Source organism: Triturus cristatus, chromosome 4_1 (assembly GCF_964204655.1).
Source record: "Triturus cristatus chromosome 4_1, aTriCri1.1, whole genome shotgun sequence".
NCBI classification, from domain to species: Eukaryota; Metazoa; Chordata; class Amphibia; order Caudata; family Salamandridae; genus Triturus; species Triturus cristatus.
The window spans coordinates 905,717,095-905,732,015 of record NC_140585.1 but is presented as its reverse complement, the minus strand read 5'-3'; positions in this window follow the sequence as shown (position 1 = coordinate 905,732,015).

The following is a 14,921-nucleotide window of genomic DNA, read 5'->3' as shown; positions in this document are numbered from 1 at the left end:
CCAAGTTCTGTGGGATGGGAAAGTCTTGTAATGTTGCAATGCACAATGGGAGGATGGAGACGATTGGTCTCTGGAGGGGAGGGAAGTGATTCGATTTTTGCTGAAATTTCTGTTTGTGCTAATTAGTGTACACAATGTTAGATGTTAGAGAAGATTACCTTAGACTTTGAGGGGTACAGAGTTATCTGCTTTCTGTATTCTTGCAAGTGTGAAGCTTCATGCTAAACACTTATTCCTATTATGCGAAACTTCTACAGGAGTCTTCTTGCATCTTCAAACTTCCACGAGACCCTATTCAATGAATCACCTTTATTCTAGACATAGAGTTCTGATTAGAAGCCTTTAGAATTTATTCACCTTTGAGAGAGAAAATCTGAGTTTCTTTAAGGAACACCTATTTCTAATTCTCAGTTTCTGCATTCTTGTGGCTGTGACTAATTTGTTCCCTATCACATTGAGCCTGAAACAATTGCGATATTTTAGATTTCTAACTGTGATCCTGCATCTTTTAAATATTTTCTTGACATGCATAAATATTGGATTGATTAATAACTGGAATTAAAACTACTTAACTTCGATTATTGATTCCTAGTCCTTATTAAAGGTCCAAATGAGCTTCACTAAAGTTAAATTGTTCTATTATTGTTAACTCCCTTTGTGTTTTACTCAACTAAAAAAGATCGATCAGATGAGAGATTGTAAATCACGTTTCAGCACGCTCTCAAAAACCCTTTCATTTTGCAAATGGATCACCACCTCAACTCCTGAGTTGGTACCTTTTCAATGTTTTGTGACCAGATTACGGATACAAAACATTGATAATTAGGGTGCTGAATCAGGATTTTGAAGAGACTCAAAACACACCCCTTCCAAATACCGATTCAAAATCTATTTCCAAACACATTTAGAGAAGTGTTTTGTTCTGGTGAAAAATAGTTTTAGTGTTCGCAAAACCTCTGATTTACAGATTCAGAGACTTTGCAACCAATAAAACCCTTGTACATCTGGCCCTTAGCCATGTCTGACATTGAGAGAGATGGGGCCCACTTTAACATACCTACTCAATCCAGTGGTCTTTTTAGCTGTTTGAGAGGCATGAGGGAGGAAACAATCAAAATTTCAAATTCTATACAGTGTAACAAATTTAGCCACACAATAACTTGCTTGACAAATAAATCCGAGATCAGTAAGGTTTAATTATAAATTCAAAAATAGATTGATATAAATCAATCTTAATATCACAATATAGAAATACAGAACAGAATAAATCAAAAACTCCTGAAGAGATTTGCCCTATATAACAAGAAGAATACGACTAATTCAGTTATGACGATGCAAGTAATCAGGAAAAAGAATTAAACATTAAATTGCATCAACTGTTTCTCAAAGAGAAGCATGAGCATGCTATCTCTCCTTACACTGCCTAAAAAGGGACAACCCTAAGCTAAGAAGCATTGAGTAAATAATGAATAATAGAAAAGTGTCAGCTGTCAGAGTCCTCAGCAGAAGAAACTCCAACCAAGTGTCAAATAGCATGAAGCTACACAAAACAGAAGCAGAGGTCCGTACCTCAATAAATCCTAAGATGTTTCTCTGACCCTCACTACATTACAGCATTAGACATTTGTTGCATTCAAGGTAAGTCATGTGCTCGTCTCCAGTAACTTACCACGATTCCAGCACAAATTAGTTACTGGCACCACCTTTCTCTCATTGACAAGTTGGTACTTCATTTGTCCTTGGCCATTCTTTTCCTCCATGGGAACTTGCCTCCTTGCTCGTTACCCCGATTCTCCTTGCCAAGATCCATCTTCTCATACCTTGCTATCTAACTAAAACAAAAATCCTTCTTTTCTAACTAATAAGTCTTGTCAGTACCTGCAGAAGAAACAAAAATTCAATTACATTCTACATTGAAGGTTAAATATGAATTACATGTTAGACTTTAAACAAGAGCTTTTACAGATACAGTTCTCGAGGCTCAGAAATCATGTCAACTTAATAGTGCACAAGGTTACATATAAGTCCACATTTCTACTCAAATAGCACATGCAATTTCGTTTTTGCATGTATAAATTGCAAAGATTACGAAAATGTCATTTCAAATACACCAATATGAATAACATTTCTAGTTACACGTATAAATGCTTAAACATTAGTCTACTCATACACTTTATTTAATTAATCTCACAATGAGGCGCATCTAAACGTTGATTTATCCTAAAATATTAATATGTAAATGTTTACAAAGATTTTTTTAATCACATTTCTATGCACACAATGTATAAATCTCATTAGTTTTCATGTGGATTACTTTTAATATGCAATACCCCATCTTTTCTTAGTAACATTAATCACATAGAATAATTTTGAGTGGTGACTATGCATGAATATAATGCACTCCTACGGCATCTTAGGTTGGGATCAAAATTATGCTGCTCCAACATCGACATATTGGAAATAGAGGTGTGTGAAATCTCTTATTACTTTTCCACAAAATGTTGCGAAATGTCACAAAAGTTCCTCCAAATTATGCTAGGGTATTCCATGTGCTAGGCTCATGCAAGATAAGGCCAAAAGACGTGTTTGAATAAAAAAAAAAAATTGACAAGACATTTTGTGCTGAAACCAGTCCCTACAAGCATAAAATGACACAAAATTGAATGTGAAATTTTGTACGTGTTATAAATCTCACCAGCCTATTTAATGTTTTACACAGGCCTTATAAAAACCCACAACTTTTAAATGCACTACGCTTGTTCTGCAAATAAATATTTCAGCCACATCCCACTTCACTTGCCTTCCACTTCGGTCTTAATCCCATGTTTCTGGGAACTTTTTACTATTTCCATTGTAACGACAAGCATGAACTTTAGCAAGACCATCTATCAAGACTACTTTCACTGTGCTGTAATGGAAAATAAAAACTCTTGAATAATACCTTCAAAGTCTAGTGCAACTGTGAAAATGAATTCAAAAGGCACTATGTTTTAACAAGTTAATATGTTTTGTAAAGAAAAGGAGAACTGTTTACTAGACTGGTCAGATTGACAGGTAGCATCAATTGATATCATCACATTAAGAAATGCTGTCATCTCTTTTAAAACTTGCTCAGAATCCAAAACTGTCAAATAAAATGGCACCCACTTGACCTACTAACATTTTGAGACATTACAACACACTTTAAGACAAAGATTGGTCTATTCCTCCATTAAGTCTACCAAAGGTCAAATGGACGAAGAGGGGTGGTCAGCTGCTTGCACTAACACTCCAGCATGACCTTAGAGCAACCAATGAGAGATCTAGATCAGATCCTAACGGGGCTCACACTTTTAATAGACCTAACCATACAAGCCGTATTGATTACTGCTTAATCACCTCCAACCTATGGCCTGTACTAGATGATATGATTGTGGTATATAGATACGATAGTGATCACAACCCACTTGTACTTTCATTAAGCATCTCTGGTAACTTTAAACAGACAATGGGACTTGGGAGTGTTCTCACTTTCACATAACCAGCAAACAGTTAAGTGGGGTTGGGTTGAGAAGCATCCGGAGGTGCTGGATCTTCTCAAAAAGAAAACCTTAAACCTAATAGAGTCCTTAACTAATACCCCTAGTGAAGAGGATGTTAAGAGTCTAAACCCAGGCTATGCGCACCCTTTTAAAGAGGCTAGGGAACTGCTGAGCCGGCCTGCAAATAATATGGGAAGTGCTACCCACTCCACTGGTACAAAGTATAAGCCTAAAGACACATGGTTTAACCAGGACTGTAGAAGGTCAAAGAGGGAGCTTATTTGTGCTATAAAGCGCAAGGTCCATCCTGAAATTGTGACAGCTAGAGCCAAGTACAGGTGGGCCATTGATAGTGCTAAAAAGGAGTGGGAAAGCTCACTATGGCTAGCTCTACACACATCACTAAATGGTAAAGACCAAAAGTCCTTTTGGAGAGAAGCAACTCACTGGCTTAAGGGGGAAAAACCAGAGTTAGAATTTAATATACAGCCCGACGACTGGATAGCCCATTTTGGGTCTCTCAATGCCATTGAGATTGATGGTAGTGGCGAGATGGGTGAGTTGTCTGAGGAGGTGTTGAGTGAGGACTTTGAGCCCCAGTTTTTTTCCCTCGTAGAAACTTATGCAGCAATCTCTTCATGTGAACCAGCACGTGCTCCAGGCCCAGACAGAATCACCAATGACATGTATAAAGAAGATAAATGCCTTTGGGGTCGGTACATAAATATTTTATCCAATTTGATTCTCCATGGAGCACCGATTCCGAAATTGTGGCAGGTTGCGGAAATTGTGCCTATTTATAAGAAAGGAGACAAATCCAAGCCATCTAACTATAGGCCGATAAGCCTAATAGATTCTCTCCAAAAGATTTTTTGTAAACAAGTATTAGGGAGGCTCCAAAAATGGATGATGGAATTTCATATTTGAAGAGACCTACAGGCGGGCTTTCGCCCAAAAGTTCGCACCCTAGATCAGGTCTTCAGTTTTATTTGTATATACTGGAAGGAAGTGGACCTCAAAGGGTGAAAATTTGATGTGACATTTGTTGACCTGCGCATAGCTTTTGACTCTGTGCCCCGGGCGAAGCTGTGGAGAGTACTGAGAGAACTGGGCATTCCGGTAAACCTTTTAGATATTCTAATTAAATTACACACCTCAAGCCCAGGTCAGGTGGGGACCAAGAAGCGAAGTTACAGAAAAATATCCTGTAAAATGTGGAGTCAGGCAGGGTTACGTGCTGGCGCCCACTCTTTTTACCCTTTTTATAAATGGGGTTATTGACTTTTTGGATAGGGATGGTTGTGATGCACCGAAAGTAAACAATATAAGAGTTCCCACTTTGTTATTTGCAGACGACACTCTTTTAATTTCTAAATCCCCTCAAGGCCTCCAACAAATTTTAAATGATTTTATACGGTTTTGTAATGATAGCGGGTTGTTCTTAAATGAGGGAAAAACTAAATACATGATTTTTAACAAAAATGGGTCAAAACTCTCTAGTAGATCTATTCGGGCAGGTAGCACCTTACTTGAACAAGTTGACGTTTTTGATTACTTAGGAATACGTGTTTTCCATCTGTAAATTGGGATGCACAAAAGGAGAAGGCTAAGCTCCATCAAATATTCCAATGTAATCACATTAGTTAAATACACAGGAAAACTACGTCATAGCAGATTGCTCCTGCACTAGAAATCTACAATACTAAAGTATTGGGGGGCAACATGTATGGAATGAAGTTGTGGAGGACAGGAAATATATCATCTTTAATAGCTGTGGAAAATCGGTTTTTGAGATCTCTGGTTGATCTCCTGGCTAGTACCCCTCTGACACCCTTATACATGGATATGGCACATAAACAGCTGAGATACAAGGCAATGTACTGATTGATAATGTTTTGGTTCAGGCTATGGACAGTAGATGAGCTGGAGACCTACCGAGAGACTCTGTTAGACCTCTTGAGATTTCCAAAGGCCTTGGCAATAAATTGGTTTTCCACTCTACGGAAATCTCTGGCAAAAATTGACTTGGACGCCTATTGGTCAAATCCAGAAACTATGAGGCAAATTTCCAGAGAAAAACTGAAAAAAGTGGTTTAAGATTTGGTTTCAAAAGAAGTTCTTTCAGCTCCAGTATCTAGCCTGACCGAAGTCTTTCTCAAATCGAAATGCTCTCCGTCTTTTGAGCCAACTATTGACGAAATAGAGCCACCGATGGCACGGAAACTTTTTCTGCAGTTTCGTTATAAATCACTTATCACTAAACTGTTCTGCTCAAAATGGTCCAGCAATAACGATTTGGATGATTTGTGCCTCACTTGCCAAGCTAGCTCTATATCCATAGTTCACGTACTCTTTTTTTGCCCGACTTACCAGCCGATGAGAAAAAAATGGATTATTCCATTATGCTTCTTGGTGGGTCTAGGGCATTATCTAGAGGTCTTAAGACTCTTGTGTACGGATACCAGACAACCTATTGTATTTGGTCTTTCTAGATTCTGGCATGCTCTTTGGAATAGGTGAAACAAATTATGTAGCTGAGTCAATGTGTTTTGGAATGCTTTGTCAGACCAGAATGTTATCCGTTTGGTACTTGTGGGAACTTCAAGCACCTTATCCTGTGCCATACATATTGCTGCTTTGCACATATGCACTTCAAAACTGTTTTAGGGGCACTGTAATTTTGGATTTGTACAAATGTTTTGTTAATTTTTATTCTATACATATTTTATCTATATATTTCGGTGTATACCTTCTTGGGACTTTTTTGTTGTATACTTTTTAGGATCTGTGTGATCCCAATAAAGTTGTAAGTAAGTAAGATATCATCACATTAAGAAATGCTGTCACATCTTTTAATCAGAATCCAAAACTGTCAAAATAAAATGGCACCCACTTGACCTACTAACATTGTGAGACATTATAACACACTTTAAGATGCTCAAAAGCTAAGGAGAACCAAAAACTGGAAGAGCTGACATCCCTCTGTAATCAAAATTCCTGACTCATCTTGCATGAAAAAAAATTGGATAAATTAAAAGCAAAAACTCCTAGTTCTACAAACCATGGTACACCCACCAACTTAACAAAAGTTCAAGGAAAAGAGAGCAAATTCACGAAGAGAACTATTCATAAATAAACTACAAGATATTTCTTTAAAACCCCTGTTGAGTGGGATGCCTCTTTATAGGCTGTCTTTCATCAATATTTTGTCTAAAATCTACCCCAAACCTCATGGAGCTTTAATGCACATAAGTTGTATAGAAAGTCACAGATATCTAGAAGCAAAGACTTTTTAAGGCATGGGCAAAGTTAGATCTGGCCCAAGGCCCAAGCTTTTCAGGGGCTCCCTGATAGAGTAAGCTCTGTTCTGCAGATACTTCCCCTGATTACCTGGAAATTCTTAAACAAGTTGTTTTAAATACCGTTTTACTTTAATTTCTTTTTAATGTGGGTGATTTGACCTTTTGCAGAGAAATGTTGTGTTTATGTTTCATGAAACATCTACCAAAAGTTTCATTTAGATCAAAACAGGACTTCACAAATTAGAAATGGGACGGTGTCACATGAGAACTTATTTGCATTAATATTAGTGAGCTGATGCTGTTTTACAAAATTGCAAACACGTCATTATCCCTGCATAATAGATGTAAACACATTTAGAATTTGGAGCTGATGCTGTTTTACAAAATTGCAAACACGTCATTATCCCTGCATAATAGATGTAAACACATTTAGAATTTGGACAAGTGTGTCTCTGCACTATCAGCGACCTGGCCAAAGAGTGCATGGAAGAGCTGAAATTGGATCCTAAATCCATCTGTGTTCCGAACACGGGCCCCAAAATGAATTTGGTGCAGGGCCCCCCAAATCCTTAAGATGTCCCAATCTAGAAGCCAGTTAGATGTAGCTGAGCGTGGTGTTAGCAGATGATGTTTGTAAACAGAAGCAATGATTCAGGAGTAGGATAATTGAACGACCTCATTTTCTATGAAGACAACCAGATTTGCAAACATATCTAGGAGTGGTGAAACCTCTGTGTCTTCCACTTATTCCAATTGGAGATTCACTATAGTTCACTCTAGGAAATCAACGCAATCTGTACCCATATATTGCACTATTTATTAAATAAGCACAGTATAATCTTCATTTGCTGTAGAAAGTAAAATTGATGATTCCAGTCGAAGCAAGTCATATGAGGATCCGACTTTTCCCATTTAGAAATAGGAACTGTAATTTTCACAAGACTAGCCTCACTATCAATCACCATATTAAGGACAGTATCTCTTTAAAAGTTAAATGGCAGCCGCAGCGGTGCCCTAACCCCAGGGAGCCTAAACTGGCTGCTTGGACCCAAGCGGCATCCACTCTCCACTCCCCCCAATGCTGCAGTGGAGGGACAGTCTGCTGAGCAGAAGGCCGGCACTGGGCTGCAGCAGGCAAATTGAGGAACACTGGCAACATTAGAGCTGGTGCGAGGCCTCAGTCCATATAACCTGTGGACACTATACCTGCTCAGCCATAAAGCCCCTTGGGCCCCCACATGAACAGCACAATGATATACTCAGGTGGGGACCCTTAACCAGTATGAAGAATCAGGGCAAACCAAGAAATACTGGCGGTCCTTGGATCTTCTTGGCACCCCCCCATCGTCCCTTAGTGGTTGTCAGCAGCGGTACCCTCTGGCTGGGGAGGACCTCACTTCACCAGGCGGTACCCACAGCTTGGCTAGATGCCGGGAGTACCAGAACTCTGACTTCGAGCCTTTACTTGCCCCTTTTAGTGGTGCTCCCTGGAATAACCATGGCCTCACACAGAGGAGGCAAAAAGACAAGACCCTCAAGTAAATGCTCACCAAGACCCCTGCCAAAAAACATGGCCACCACAGAGAGGCCTCGCCCTCAGTGTCCAATTCGGTGATGGCAGCCAGCCTGGACAACCTGGAGGAGGATGCACCCGTGCCTATTTGGAGGCCCTCTTTGACTCCTTGAGAGATGCCATTGCAGCCCTCAAACAAGACATGGCCACAGATGTGAAAGACATCAAGAGAGCCTTGGGAGAGTTGGGCCAAAGGGTGAATACCTTGGAGCAGATTGGTGGCTCCCGAGAAGAAGAACTCAACAACCACCTACCCAAATTGTTGGAACTACGTTCCATCATGTGGCACCATATCTCGTGGAACAGGGCATAGTACTAAATTGCACCCAAAGGGCAGGCAGACCTGCCATGTTACCCGACATGCCACAGCACATCTTTACCTGCCTTCACCAAAGAAGCCATTAAGTCAGCAGTGCGAGACCAGAATGCCATCACTTTTGATGGGAGGAAGGTAGAGCTCTATCAGGATCTCTCCCCTACAACCTTGCAGCACTGATGAATTCTCCGACCTATCAACAAATTCCTACAGGAAAAAGGAGTCCGATACAAGTGGGGACATTGCTTCAGACTCATGTTCACCCAGAACAATGAGACCCACAGTGTCCGCACCTTGGAAGAGGCACGTTCCTTGCTGAATCTGGAAGCATCACTGGAGGAGAAGAAGGGTCAACCCAAATCATTGCCCCTACTGCGCACTTCCACTGTGATGTGATGCTCCTGCTGCTCCATAAAAAAGCATCTCAGTAAACGCAGAGAGTCATAAGGAGAGAACGGCCTTGCTGCGTCAACTTCAACATCAGGACAGCACCTCCGACCAGACAACGATTAAGGACAGAATAGACAATGAGCTGGTAACCTGTTGGATGCCCGGTCTACTTCCTGCTGCCATGGTCATCCCTTCAGTCTGGGCCTGGGAGGGCCCAGTGCTCTGTTCCCCACTTGTTAAAAGTTTATATCCCTGCGGCTGAGTTCCATACACTCCTCCATTGACCTGCGAATACACTCGCCAGCTGACGACATGGACCCAGTGCATCTTTATCTTCTTGTCCCAGGAGGGGAACACTTCAGTTGTGTTGTTTATTGTTATACACTTTCTCTCTTTACTTGCCGACTCCCGCGTTGGCACTTCTACCTCAGGTACTGTTGCTTAGACAGATCATTTGGGAAGGCTACAAATGTACCGACTCTGTCCCCACCACCTTAGCTCCTCATCACACATTGGTATATGATTCAAATATTTAGATTCAATGTTAGAGGTCTTAATGACCCAGTGCAGTGCCTCGTGCTCCTTTCCTTCCTTAGGGAAGCTAAATGTGACATCTGCATTATCCAAGAAACACACCTGCTCCCATCAGACTAGAAACAACTTCGATCACGTTGTGATTGCCAGGACTTCTCATCAGGTCAGGGGAAGCGGGCGGGGGTTGTGGTCCTATTGGCCACACAATTTCTGGGACAGGTTATTCAAACACAGGCAACTGCCTGGTAGACTCCTGTCACTGTGAATTGCTGTAACAAACTACTCATTCACGCTGGCAAATGTCTACGCTCCCAAAGATCACCATGAGGCCTTTCTCATAGACGCTGTAGATCATGTGATGGCTACCCTGGATGCAGCCACACTTATGGGGGCAATGTTAACATTGTTTCTGATGCACTCAATGATAGATCCTTGAGGAGGACTGAGGAAATGGCACTCACACCGGCGAGCTACCAATGGCTTGCAGATGTGGGACTGGTGGATGTGTGGCGAGCATGTCACCCTGCTGTGAGGGACTACATCTTTTCCTCAGAAGCTCATCAGACATATGCCAGAATAGATTTTTTCTCACTTCCCCCTGCCTTACGACAGCTACCACGTCAGTGGATATTGGGGTGGCCACCCTTTCTGGCCATTTGCCTGTCTCCATCTCCCTACTTCTTCCTGACCCCACACCTTAACACCGTACCTAGCTTCTCAATCATAAGTTGCTAACATATGACTCCAAGATATCCAGAATTACAGACACCATCCACTCCTTCTTAGAAACCAACGATACACCCAACACTCCCATTGCTTTACTATGTGACATATTGAAGGCTGTGGTCTGTGGACATTTTGAGCCAGTGCTGCTGTATCCAATAGGGATAGAAGGAAAAAGCGCTCTTATCTAGAGGGATAGGTATGAGAGCTGGAGGAGACACATAAATGTTAGATATATTGAGCGAGAGCGACCCCTTGTATTTTCCAAGGGAATGGGGTACTAATATCACAACAAAAGATACAATCCCTCTGCCGAGACACAGTAGGACAGTACTAGTATTGCATAGTACTACAAACAATTCAATTATGCTCAAATCATCATAATATGTTACTCACATTTATTATGCAGAGAAAATATTTAAAACAATTTGTGTACACGTATTTTATAAAAACAGATCATACATTAGCATGAATATTAAAAACACAAAGTTACACACCATATACTACTTGACAGATATTAAAAAACATATAACAACCTGTTTTGAGCCCGCAAAACAGAAAACAATACGAGACAGTATGCTTTGTCAATTGTTACACATCCTATTGGGCAATAAATTGATGTCCGTAGTTTGTGACATGTTACACAATTATATCTACTCCTAAAACCACGGTTCTCCCCAGATTGTGTAGTTAAGAAGCGTCGACGCGTTTCGATGGTAAACCTTATTAATCCATCTTTATCAAGACAAGTGTTATAGGCTTTAAGTCCTCGTTATTCAATCCGGGACCTATTGAGAGAAAGAAAGTTTTTTGTTTTATATCGCCATTATGGAATGAATACTCCATTTTTGGAGTGCTAACTTAACCAGTGTCACTCTAATTATCAAGCCTGGCTAATAATGCATACAAGAATACTCCGTAGGGCACTATGGCGTTATACTATAGTTATAAATGCTCCTAACTTATGCAAAATCTAATTCTTTTAAATAAAATTATTTTCAAGAGGAAACTATCCCCTTCATACGTAAGGAGCCAACACCGTATGTATTATAGTAAGAGAGAACCACTTACTTCTCGGTGTTGAAAAGCGATGATCAATTAATATTGTCAATAATTATGCATAGAGGAAACAGAGGTCCGAGCTATCTGTCCTCATGGGCGACTCACCTAGTATAAAAAAATATAATAATATGTACTTGTAAGAAGCACTTCTAAGATGAAAGCTACGTTTATCTTATTATTCAAGCAGCGTATCCTACTCGCATAAACCAACTGACCCCAACTGGCCCAAGAGACTACTTACTTGTCTGTTTCCAATACGAATATCCTAATGTGTATTTAAAGCAGCGTGACGGAGATTCTTAATAATTCTCCCACATTGGACGTCACTTGTTCACCAAATAAACAACGTGTGCAGATACTGACGCCACGAAGCAGCTTGAGATACCGTGACGGGGATCCGTAATAACTTTCCCTTGATATGCGTCACCTGTTACAAAGACGTGTGTAAGTATTCGCATTACACAAATAACATGACCAGCTAACGGGGCATAAAGTCCCCTTTAGTACGTTCTATCGTTTTTAATTTAGCTGCTAGTACTCTCACCTCTGCGTTCGATGTTGACGGTTCCGAGTGCGGAAATGCTCCTAATTACTCTCGCCTCACCTACGCACAAGGCGTCTGCTTATTTGTTGGTGCTGTCGAATACTGTGATAGGTCGGTGAGCACACCTGACTCTATCACGTGTCATATGTATCTTTTTTTTATTCTGTTTATTTATTTATTTGTCGAGACAATTTATAAAGGTAAACATCACGAATTTTATACGGAGGGCGCATAAAGTAACTGCTAATTGGTATATACTCACATTGGCTAAAGAAATCAAAATACTCACGTGACTACAACCCCTCTAATATATTAGTGACCAAGGAGATGTATCATTTTTTTTTAAAAAGGTGTGCCGCGCATCCCATTAATAAAGTGGGCCATGCATCGCATTATATAGATGGTTATGCGGAGAATATCCCGACGTAACCTCGCTGATGGAAATAACCTAATAGAGTGGGCAATCGAGGTCCTGCTATCAACATAACTAGTAGTTAATTCGTGTCACGTGATCCCGTCCGTAATGTTCTTTGAAGTATTTCCAACTTTATCTTCACACTTTTTAATAATCCTAAGTACATACATACGGACATGCCCAAAAATTCTTATAATTCATTTACATATGTTATCTTATACATTTCTATACAGAATATAAGATTAGCCACGTATTTCAGTACATTATAGTAATTACAATATAAAGTAGATGTAATTAAGAACAGAAACAATTCTCCTTTTTTCCTCATTTCCAATATGGCTTGCATTCGTCAACATCATATTATAGTAATTACAATAATAGGTGGATGTAATCAAGAACAGAAACAATTCTCTATTATATGTCATTTCCAATATGATTTGCAATCGTCAAACCTGCATCTAGTAGAGACAGAGCTTATTCCATTACATGTGACAAAAACTATAATTGTACTATTCTCACTCCACTCACATATTCCAAATAACCCATATATAGGATATAACAATGATAGTTTCTAAAATTTCCACAATCTATCATATCTATTGATGTACTACAAATAGTCCATATACAGGGTCTGACAATAGTATATTCTGAGATTTCAACAATCGTTTTTTAATCTGATTACGATTGTAGCTTCATATAAATCTTCTATATAACATAGAAAGAACTGACTAATACTATGTGAGCTCGCATACCTTCGCTGTGTAAAATTCTCTCAGGTGGCTATGATACTCATCCAGTCCTCTTTCGAGTTAAGTCCCTTTTCTACTGTATTAAGATGGCATATAAACCATTGTTCTCTCTTTTTTCTTTTTATATTGACGTCTCCGCCTCTTCTATTGACTGTCACTTTTTCTAGAATAAACCACTGTATTTGATCCCAATTGTGGTTCTTTTCCAGAAAGTGATCTGTCAAAGGAGCATTTACTTTATTTGTTTTGATTGCCGATTTGTGTAGCAAGAATATCGTTTACCTATTAATATGCCCATGTGGTTTTGGGTACGTAGGTGAAACGAGTAGGGAGCTACGTACCCGCCTGTTAGAACACAAATCGGCAATCAAAACAAATAAAGTAAATGCTCCTTTGACAGATCACTTTCTGGAAAAGAACCACAATTGGGATCAAATACAGTGGTTTATTCTAGAAAAAGTGACAGTCAATAGAAGAGGCGGAGACGTCAATATAAAAAGAAAAAAGAGAGAACAATGGTTTATATGCCATCTTAATACAGTAGAAAAGGGACTTAACTCGAAAGAGGACTGGATGAGTATCATAGCCACCTGAGAGAATTTTACACAGCGAAGGTATGCGAGCTCACATAGTATTAGTCAGTTCTTTCTATGTTATATAGAAGATTTATATGAAGCTACAATCGTAATCAGATTAAAAAACGATTGTTGAAATCTCAGAATATACTATTGTCAGACCCTGTATATGGACTATTTGTAGTACATCAATAGATATGATAGATTGTGGAAATTTTAGAAACTATCATTGTTATATCCTATATATGGGTTATTTGGAATATGTGAGTGGAGTGAGAATAGTACAATTATAGTTTTTGTCACATGTAATGGAATAAGCTCTGTCTCTACTAGATGCAGGTTTGACGATTGCAAATCATATTGGAAATGACATATAATAGAGAATTGTTTCTGTTCTTGATTACATCCACCTATTATTGTAATTACTATAATATGATGTTGACGAATGCAAGCCATATTGGAAATGAGGAAAAAAGGAGAATTGTTTCTGTTCTTAATTACATCTACTTTATATTGTAATTACTATAATGTACTGAAATACGTGGCTAATCTTATATTCTGTATAGAAATGTATAAGATAACATATGTAAATGAATTATAAGAATTTTTGGGCATGTCCGTATGTATGTACTTAGGATTATTAAAAAGTGTGAAGATAAAGTTGGAAATACTTCAAAGAACATTACGGACGGGATCACGTGACACGAATTAACTACTAGTTATGTTGATAGCAGGACCTCGATTGCCCACTCTATTAGGTTATTTCCATCAGCGAGGTTACGTCGGGATATTCTCCGCATAACCATCTATATAATGCGATGCATGGCCCACTTTATTAATGGGATGCGCGGCACACCTTTTTAAAAAAAATGATACATCTCCTTGGTCACTAATATACTAGAGGGGTTGTAGTCACGTGAGTATTTTGATTTCTTTAGCCAATGTGAGTATATACCAATTAGCAGTTACTTTATGCGCCCTCCGTATAAAATTTGTGATGTTTACCTTTATAAATTGTCTCGACAAATAAATAAATAAACAGAATAAAAAAAAGATACATATGACACGTGATAGAGTCAGGTGTGCTCACCGACCTATCACAGTATTCGACAGCACCAACAAATAAGCAGACGCCTTGTGCGTAGGTGAGGCGAGAGTAATTAGGAGCATTTCCGCACTCGGAACCGTCAACATCGAACGCAGAGGTGAGAGTACTA